The sequence below is a fragment of the Mycetomoellerius zeteki genome, unplaced genomic scaffold (genome assembly GCF_001594055.1).
Source record: "Mycetomoellerius zeteki isolate Tzet28-1 unplaced genomic scaffold, Tzet1.0 scaffold156, whole genome shotgun sequence".
In the NCBI taxonomy this organism is placed as follows: domain Eukaryota; kingdom Metazoa; phylum Arthropoda; class Insecta; order Hymenoptera; family Formicidae; genus Mycetomoellerius; species Mycetomoellerius zeteki.
Window position 1 is genome coordinate 853,587 of NW_017256511.1, and position 11,364 is coordinate 864,950.

Here is an 11,364-nt window from a genome sequence, read left to right on the forward strand (position 1 = left end):
GAGAGACACAACATGATGTCTTCGAGAAATACGTTAGAATGCCAATGTTACAAGAGCCACTAAGAGATTACGGTCGTTTCTCCGGGTCTGCGGGTAAGCGACAAAATTTATTAAGATAACGTGCGGGCAGATGAGAGCAGCGAGCAGGTGTACCTTGGCCATAGCAACCAGTTACCAGACGAATCGCGACACATTGAAGACGCGAAACACAGTGGAATGGCATTGCGAGATCAGACGAATTCGTCATCGCGTAATTTTGACTAGACAAATAAGCGGAAAATATATGCATCTGTATGCGCATATTATGCTATCAGATTTGCATTAATCATCGGCGACCTTCACATTTGTTATTACATAATTTTATTATACACTGTTAAATCTATAGTGTCAAATTTAACTTAATGTGAGTCGTCACTGCTCTTACTCAATCATATCGTTATTTTATACTAAAACAATGGTTATATTTGACACGATATAGTATCAAATTTAATTATCGTTTTAGTAAAAAAATAACGATATATTTAGTAACCACATTACGTTAAATTTGACACTATAGATTTAACAGTATACATACAAAATGTACAGCGATATAACTTAAGGCAACAACCATTATCTGGATGGCATTATTAGGATAATCATTTAAACAGAGACGTTTACAAGAAGATGTAATAACACACTTTCAGTTTGGAAATAATTTGCTTGAACGCATCAGTTCACGGAAAATAATAAATCTGATCGCCGCTCGAGTGGCTTCATAATGAATAGGCGTCGAAATCGTTTTCTCTCTTTATTTATCCCGTCACAAGAAGGCAAACGAAAGAACAGGAAAGAACGAATCTGACTGGTGCTGCTTGTCAGGTGGCGCAGGATTAGTCGAGGACCTGCCATCTGGTTACCCTCGAAATCCCGCCGGATTAGCATGCCGTATCCTTCACGTGCCATTCGCAAGAGGGTCGTCCTGACCGTCGGTCGATTGCAGGACGACGCCAGGATCGCGACGAGAATGGCGCAGAGGATGGCGGCGGACGGAGGGATAATAGAATTTGAGTGCCCCAGCGGGCGGTCGACTTCAGACTCAGACAACCACGGAATGTCAACGCGATAGAACTTATTGTGGCATCAATGTATATCTGACTGAAGTCGCCAGTGTAGAAAAGCGTCTCAGACAAGAATTTTCCTATTCTTTCCTTCTCAAAATAAGTCACTCTAGGACGATTTTCAAGTCGCAAAAATTTCGGCTTTTTAAACATTTCGTCGATGAAAATGTTTTATATAGTTATAATGACAGTTTATTATGTATGCCGCGTACTGCCAGATTTTGTATTCCTTGTGAAAGCTAGTATGTAAATGCGGGTTCATATAAATCGAATTGATATGCATTAATATAAACATAAATAAATACAAATTGTTTAAAAAAAGGTAATGTTATACAGTCAATATAATATTTCTCATATATTTTTTACTCTCTCTCAGATTACAGACAAACGTAATTTGATTTTGCTTGTAATCAATAATTATTGTAGTCCTTCTATTGCTTCTTTATCTTTGCTCAGTTTCCTACACGAGAAAAACAGATTTAAATGTACTATTTGGTAATTTTTTATAACCACGGAAAAAACAGTTTTGGTAAAGGATCCGAAAATTCAGCTAGATACAGATCTGAAAATACTTTTGTTGGAACACCAAAATAATTATGTAGGAAACTCAAGCATGATGAGCAATATGCTGCAAAAAATTTTGACAACTAGCGTCCTACATTATTTTAATAGTCCAATAAAATTATTTTTATATCTGTATATCTAGTTAAATTTTTACGTGAATTGGATTCAGCAAACCATCGTTTTGTATAATAAAGAATTTTTCTAATAGAACATTTAAATCTGTTTTCGCACGAAAATATTTAGAAAAAAAGTCCTATATCTTGAGTTCTTTATTAATATAGGTAAGCACTCGGAGCACTGAAGCTGAACAACAGAAAGAGATGGCACTTTGCGTGCTTGAGGCATGTACAAATGGTCCACGAGGCGAGGGCGGCTTCGAGAACCCTTGGGAATTTCCTTGGCCCTTTTAGGGGAACATCTGGCCGACACGCATCGGGGCTGCGTGCGCGCCTTGTTTCCCCGATGGTTTCGACGCACCCCTATCGGTGCATATGTTTCGTAGATACCGCGCGCGATGTGCCCGGTGTATAACCTACGCGCGGCGTCGCAGGGATTCCCCCGCGAGTCAGACCGAGCCTACGCATTATTGCACCAACTGTCATTCGCAATCCGCCGAGAAAAGCCAACCGCTTCGCCTAATCGTGCCCGTGAAATCGGATCTTATTAAGCCGGCCTAACCTTTTTTGGTGGTTGACATGCAATTTCGCTGTACAAACGCGTACGCGCCTATGATCGCATCTCTTGATGCTTTTCTTGCGAAACAGGATTTCACAGGATATTTTATGAGCGTAATATTGCCTAGAAAAATTAAAGAAGCAACTCATCTTCAAATTTGTACGATAAAAACTATCAAAGAGAGCATAAGCATTATTATATAGACTAACAAATACGCTGAAGCGAATAAAAAAAATATTTTTTCAGAGATAATATTCTAAATTGAGATAGATATGTGATAAAACTTGTGCAGTTTTATTTTAAATATGAGTAAATTTTATATTTTATTATAATTCGAAATTAGACCGACGAGAATATAACATAGATACATAAATCAATTAAGAGTAATTCTTGGTTCAATTAAGAATAATTTTTGATCAAAACGTATCTTAATGCTTAACCCATTAAGGACCGCTGGTTGATTTTTCGACCAAATAAAATAGATCAACACCAGGGTGAAAATTTTTGGCAAGTAGACTTCTTAAGAACATAGTAGCTTGCCATTAAAAGGATTTTAAATTTTGAGGAAAAAAATTTGTCTTGGTTCTCTTAATGGATTAATAATACTAATATGCAAATTTTTGCAAATACAATCTTTAGTTTTATAAATTGTGCGTCTATTAATTTGTGCGTCGATTTATTTCAAATTAGATTGACCTTCTTTTTTTAATAAGAATACAAAATTAATCATTCTCATTTTATTGTTTAATAATGATACTTTAATAACGATGCTTTATATTTTATAACAGAACATTTAGCTAAGTTTCAAAGTTGCATGAACATTCAAAGTTGAAGATTTAAAAACCGTATTAAACAACAGCTTCGAATTCCTTTCGATAAAATTGACCTTCGATCGTCGTAAAAGTCCATCAAGAAATCTCGATCTCTCTGGAAGTAGCGGAAGGACAGATTCTGTATAAATAAGCTGTATAGGATGTCCCAAAAGGCAGCGGTGATAGCCGAGTAGGCAAATGCAGGAAGCGTGTGTCGCGCTCGCGCTACGATTACTTTCGCGGGGTGAACGCACGTATGCATGCATGCACGCGCGCACGCATCGTTACGTTACCGCCACCGTAAATATAGAACGACACCCCGCTGCGGCTGTCGGCTATGCCATAAGGCACCGCGACGTGACTCTATATGGGGCCGGGCCGGGGCTGGACTTCCGCGCCACATGATGACGCGCTAACGACCCTCTGTCACGCCGAGTCGATTGGTCGATTGGCTCGTAGGTAGGTCATGTACGACCCCCATCATCGAAAAACTGTCATGGTCAATTAGTACCGGTATCACTATTCGATATTCCTAATTACCGAGGATGTCATCAAAGAAATAAATATTACACAAATTTTTAGACAAAAAAAAAAGATTTTTCAAGCTTCATCTTAAAAAATCGTGATTATATACGATATGTTGCGTAAATATGTAATGAGATTTTTTGAGAACTCATATCATACAATAAATGGATTCTATTATTTTCTATAAATTTTTCACTAGTTTTGATGGAATAATATCGAGATATGTTCACGAAGCCCGCGTGAATCAATGAACTGACGAGATAAGCGCGAATGCGTAAGAGATAACGTGTTAAATATTAGCGGATGTGTCACATGTGCTGTCTTGGTTTGTGTTAAATCTGGAAAATCGATAAGCCAAGGCTTTTCATACGTGACACGCTCCAATTGTCCTGTATATTCTGTCCGAGCATTTGTCAGGGAACAATTACTGCGTATCTATACAGGTTCTGGTTCGCGTGGGTAACTTTCTCAATTAGGAAGTTCTCGCCTCTAAGTGAAAATGACATGAAGTAGAATTTTATGCAGTGTGTTTCGTTATATTCAGAGATGCATCCCTTTTAAAAGAAATGTAAATATTTAAATGTCAGTATTTTATACACACAAACAAATATTTATATGTTATTCCGTCTCTATTTTCTCTTAAATATAAAAAATGTAAATAGTTAAAAAATATTTAATTCTGTGATAATCAATTCTATGATAATCAATTCTGTAATAAGCTTTTAATTTTGAAATTCTGTATATAATTTTAATAAAACAATTAAATATATTTCTTTCAATTAGCAGACTGCAATAATTAGAAATATTAAAGCAGAATGTAATAGATTCTAAATTATTGGACTAATTTTTAAAATTCCCAAATCTCCGCTTGAGATTTTCTCGAGAAACACGTCTTAGCATGTTTAACGAGATCTGAGAAAAAATGGGATAGAGTCAAGCCGTGAAGTATCGAGTGCACACATAACTCTAAAAACGACACGAGTAAATGCAGCGCACTCCTTGTACGTCCGTTAACAGTGATTTCTTTCATTTCGTCGCGCCGCTCACGTCATCTGGGAAAGGAAAAACCCTTTAAAACAAACTCTGTGTTCTCGAATACGAGTATTTTTTCCTCTTACAGAAAAAAGACACAACAGGGAAAAAGCGAAGTCGACAATTTTGTCTTGTAGTCTTCACAAACGGTTGAAATAAATAAACGTGAATAGATTAGCGAAGATTCTTTGAGAAACTTGTGGAACGTTTTTTTGCTCCGGCACATTTTTTTACATAACTACCTAAATAATACAAAGTTCAAAATTGAAACATATGACGCTTTTTAAATATCTTTTAGATTTATTAGATAGAGGTTCTCGCAAAAAATATCCATAAGATATCTTATATCCCGATTCTAGATTTTTGTTGTCTGGATATACATATTATAATGTTATCCATCTGCTAATTACATTAGAATAGAAACAAAACTTAAAGAAATTATACTTGTAATTAAAACTTTTTTTACAATTATAAATAACATTACAAATGTAAATATAAAACTTTAAAGTATAATAAACAATTAAAAATAATTTTACAATATTTTTTTTAGAATAGCTGTAATATCTTTCAGTATAATAATAAGAGAAAAGATTTATATAAAATAACAATCTTACATAAAATATATATTATTGTTCAACATTTGTCACGGAAGACCAAAACAGCCTCCTCAAGCGACTCGCGATAATAACGAAGCGCAAATAATCACGACGATAACATTCCCACGCAAAGATCGGACTAGATCGTTTTCGATCTAAGGACTGATTAAGCGATACCACGGGTACAGTGATGAGTAAGATCGTTATCCGGCTCGCGTGCGTGCACTCGTGCGTGAGTACGCGAGCACTCGTACACCGATCTAATAGGTATACGGTTGTATGACGGTTATCGCGTAATGCGTATCGGATACATTTAAGCGTCACGCGCCTCACGATGTACACGATGTAAGCTTTTATCACGCACGCTCGTATAAAAAAAAATCTCGCGCGATAAGAGCGAGACCAACGCTGATTCTGCAGAAATCGATTTCGCGCAATTCGCTTTTCGATGGAAACGCATATCTGACGAGCATTCGTGTCACTCGATGCGGTATTTTTAGTGCCAGCGTTTCCTCCCATCATTCGAATATTATTGATCATTAATATGGAAATGTTTTACGTGACGAGCGTGATTTATTCTGCAAGAATAAATTCAAATTCGCCATATAAATATTCATCCCTTCATGTCGAATATTACGTTATTTTTATTTATGTATTTTATCAAATATTTTATATATTGAAATTTTTTACCGATACGCACGTGTATATTGAATAAAGTATTTGTTTATTGCAGCAAACCGGACTAACTTTCGCGTAGTGGAACACAAGCTAAAACGCAATATGGACTGATAAAAATATTACAGTCTCTCCCTCCTATAGAGTACCATATCATATGTTCGACGTACCAAAAGTGACGTGTCGCGAGAAAAGATAAAAGCCACCGCTCGTCGCGCGTTGACTGTTAACGTAAATTACATGACACTCCCCGAGTTAGTGCCACACGCCTTTAACATAATCATCTTCACCGTTTCTTTCTCTCTCGCTCCCGTATCCTCCCCCGCAATCACCAGCTGTCGTCTGACTTCCGTCCTCGAGTGGAGCATTACTATTATTACAAGGATGATCGCAATGCCGAGATTGAGGGAGTAAAAAAGCTCTGTTGCTGTTATTTTCTATACAATGGTATCTTTAAGAATGATAATTATATCACACGATAATTTAAATCGTGATTAAATAGGTAATTTGAGATCTTGAAATATATTCAAGTCATACATCATTCGTCATCATCCGTTTCAGATTCAATCAATTCATAAAAATTATTGGAAAAAGTAAAATAATCAGTTAGTTAATACAAAATTAATTAGTAACACAAAACGCTCTTGTAATTAAATACCAGATATGTAACTTTAACTTTAATTTTTAATTCAATTAATATATAAACTTAAATTTTTTTTTTTTCCTGAGTTATAAATTCTTTTTGTTGCAACCTTTGCACTTTACGAGCGAAAGGAAATGAGAGATCGACCGTGTCCGCGCTGAGGTTGCTTTTTGAATCCGATGCGAATTGAAAGGCGACCGAGTGCAGCACGGGCGTGTCTGTTTCGCGAGTTGACTCGTGTAATTGCGCGCGAAATTGCCGGCCAAAATAACAGTCATTAATGGTCTCTTTTTCTCGCGCGCGTGACCGATATTCGCCGCGATAGAAAACTTTTTACAACGCGCTGTAAATACATCACGAAGAAATGAAATATATTTGACAATTAAGCTTGGTTTATTTGTTATGGAAAATATGATTGCGAGATTATCAGTGAATTCATAAAAATGATCTGATATTTAGTAGATTAACCAATTCCCCGATAAAAAAAACAATGTATCGACAAAGAAAATTATCTCATTGACCTATCATTGGTATCTTTGTTTAAGATACCAATTTCATATAATAAAGCTTCATTTTTTTAAGTAATACACACTCGACATGCAGTAATAATATAACGCTCTAGGATACACACTCGACATGCAGTAATAATATAACGCTCTAGGATACACACACACACACACACACACACACACACACACACACACACACACACACACATAATAAATGTGAGGTTAGCAAAAATATTTATAAGTGTAGTCTTTATCGATATCAGATCACCTATCCTTACTTTAAGATATACACCTTAGTCACTGATAAGTAACTCAAAAGTAAGTCAATAACGATAGAATTCTTGATAACAACTTTAACCAACAGGTGACACGAAGAATTTTATCTCGATTAACATACACTTTATCGATAAAAAATCTTCATTGAAATACTCAAATCCCGAGCATGTCGCTTACTAGATTACGCTTCTTATATAGAAGCTTGAAAACAGTTATTTTTTAAATTTCTCGATGGAAAATTTAATCATAGTCCCCTTTCTGCATTCAATTGATCGACTTGAAATATATTAAAGTAATTGAACACGTGATTACGTTGAATTTACATTTATAACTCCATCGGAAACAATTATAATAATTTTTTTATGTTCAGACCTTAATGTTCACAAAATAAAAAAAAAATGAAATATTATGCATCCTGTTAAAATTGAAGCTTTTTTAATGAGATTTTTGAATAGCCAATAAGTGAATTAAAAGAACAATCAAAAGAAATATTTTAATAGTCAACGTTTTAACAATAACGCTCTTAAAGTTGTTTTGTATAAATTATCTAATATTTAACGTAATTTAAGATAAATAAGATATCTGTAACGTATCATAAAATTTTTTGTTTTTGAATGCAGAAAGGGTATTAATCTAAATATGAAATATAAATTTTTCATTTAATAGATAAGTGACATTTGAGAAATCAAGAATGTTTCAAAAATATTATTGAATATCTTACTTAAATTCTCAAAAGTAATTTTGTGAGTTTTTTCACTGGAAATAAAGTTAAACAATTTTTTTATGCTGAAAAATTTAATAAATGTAACGCATTTTCTTTTTGCTTATCGATTCATTTTTATTGGATTTATTTTCTCGTAAAGTATTATTGCTTGGAATTACATAATCAAGATTATACAAAAATTTCCTACACATGTTTTAAACTTCGTGTTTGAAAGTGTCTGCGTAACTTAAGACTTCTGACCAATTCTAAGGCGGAGTAAAAAAAAGAATGTGGTGAATCATACTTAAGCTTATCACCAGAAGCCACCCAATCGTTTCGAGAGTGCAGGTGCATTCCTTTACTTCTTGATTTTTATACTGACAAAATGTCGTCGGTGTGTTACTACTCAGAAGGAGATAGATCCAGAAAGTGCGGTAATTTGAACTACCAAAAATTTCATAATGCGAAGAAAAAATCAACACGATGCAGGAACGATGCCATAATGCGAGCAGTTTCGCAAGAGAATACATCAACGCGCTTGAGAAAGAATGTTTATCAGTGATTATCTATAAATTCTAAATTAAAAAATAATAGTATTTTTTTCATCTGTCAGATTTTTCTAGTTGTAAGTTGTAACTATTTTTATTCTTTCACATTTTCCGCGAATTTTGAGCATTGCTATACTCAGGATAATAAAGAAATATAAATAGCTAAGATGACAGCGTGTTTCTCCTCAACCATTTCTGTATACAAACATGAATTTAATTTCAAAAATAGTCGTATTCTATCAAGAGAAAGAATGTCAAGAATATTGAAGCATGTCAAGATTATGAAGATTATCGATAAGTGATAATACTAAAAATGATTAAAATGACAACATCTTATAAAATCTTAGAAACCCTTATTTATTTTTTAATAAATTATATGATTGATATAACACAGATAGGTATAATGCATTCATATTTACATTTTATATGCTTTATGTATCTAAAAAATTGTGTCGCGTAATATTTCCCTGTCAAGCCTCATATGCATATGTATTATTGAGTAATTAAATTTAATTAATAAGAGAAAAATAACGAAAGAGCGATTACCTTCATTAATTGTACATTTAATCAGAGAAGAACTTGCAGCTGTCAATTAAGCGTATTATAACTAATCGGACAAAAAATCAATTACAAGCGCCGTGAGAAAATAATCACGCGATTAAATAAAAGTCCCGGATGGCCTTGATCGGTTACGCTCATTAATGCGCGGTCAATTTCTGGTTTGACAAGTCTAATTACCGTCAAGACGAAATACGTTGCACAAAAATGCGGCCCGCAAAATGTTTACACGCGTTTAAATTTCTGTGACAGAATTGCTAAAAGAACAAAATTAAGAGATCACGAACGACTTCTTTTTTTTCTTCATCGACTTCATCGATAAAAGTTATAAATTGAAATTTAAATGGGCTAAAGAAAAATACAAGCTTAATAATTTCGTTTCATACACAAATTAAATAAAGCAGGGTGACAGTAATTCCGTCCTTTACAGCGCAAAACACACTAATCCTAGCGGATTGGCCATATGGATTTGTGGAGTCTCGAATGGAGAACATACAGCTGTGTCTACAAATGGTGACCACGACCACGTGGTAATGTATACTAAGATATTTTCAGACTCGTAAAATTGGCGAAATAATGGAAAGACTGACTATTGTCTCAAATCGCTGCTTGACTCATAGAATCCTGAATGGGCATCGGTATTAATTGCATATGTTGTGCAATAAAGTCCCATATTTTGAAAAGATGGACGAAAGATGTGTACAATATGTTGACAGTATGCAATTCAGTTGAATGTGAAAAGAACGTCTAAAGCTTACATGGACGATATAATTATTTTGATTTGTAACCATTTAACAATTAAAAACAAAAATATTAAAAAATATAATATACGTATATTAATTGTTTGTATTCTTTTGATAAGAAACGTACATCCAAAGATACAATAAAAATTTGTTTTTTTTTTTATATTATGCCTTTTTATTATGGTTCTTCTTTTATTTACTGTTTATCTCTTACTTTTTGTTATAATCTTTGCCACTTATATTGATAAATTTTACATAAAATATAAAATACTTTTTTAAATAGTATCGGTGAATGATCATCGAATTTATTTATTCAGAAATGTAGTTAGCGAATATTTGCACCGATACTATTAATTTATTAGTATGCATAGCCTATTTTTACAATAAATTTCGATTTTACTGCAATTATTTCGTCATAAAAATAAAAATTACCGTTGCAAAAATTGCGTTCGCACGGAATTCATAAGTGTTTACGATTCGGCGGAACGGTGATGTGCTCAGTGAATATTATAGCGGGCAAGGTTGCTTCGCCACCGCCCCCGAGGAGAAGTGCCCCTAATATCCGCCCGTGCGCAATACGCCCGCGGGTGTTTCCCATGGTTTTGGCGTAGTGAAAGCATTCTTTGAAAAGGACAGGAGTTGCACCGGGTCTGCTTGCGTCCGGCAAACAGGAGAGTCGCCATGATTAGCGGAGGACACGACGAAAGGAAGCGCAAAGGGCGAGGATGGTCAAAAACGAGGGGGCGGTAAAAGAAATAAAAAAAAAATTCGGAGGTCGAATCTCCCGGAGATCAACGCTGGTAAACGGCCTCCGCCTCGAAACCTGGGGAAAGACTCCTGCGGTGGTCAGTGAGTCCCATAAACTCGCGATTCTTGGCCGCCCGCGGCATCTCCGTACGCATACATGCAAACGCACACTCGCACATTGGAGAGTGCTACCACTGGTGGGTGGGCAGAGCGGCTATAAGGCACGACGAAAGAGAGACGAATGTAGAGAGGAGAGAACTGTAGGGTCAGCGGAGACGGAAAACGAGCGAGGGGACAGGCGCAAGGAGAAAGAGAAAGAACAAGCTAGTGGTACAGAGAAACTGTGAGCTAAACTCTCAGCCTGCTGGCGCCGCTCTGTCGGCCCCCGCTGATTCCCGCCGCCAACAATGCGTGCATTTCTCCTCCTCTTCCTCCTCCTCCTCTTCCCCGTAGCCATCGGCACCACCGACGCCAACGCGCTGTGTCGTCTAACATCTCGGTGGTTACCAATACTAGTGGACAGCGACATCAGCATGATCAACGGCGCCAATATTAGATGCCAACGTCGCATTGAGAATCATTGAGTGATCAAGAATCAATAGGAGTCATTTAGAATCGTTAAAACCATTACGTATCTTAACATCGTTAGGAATCAAGCATA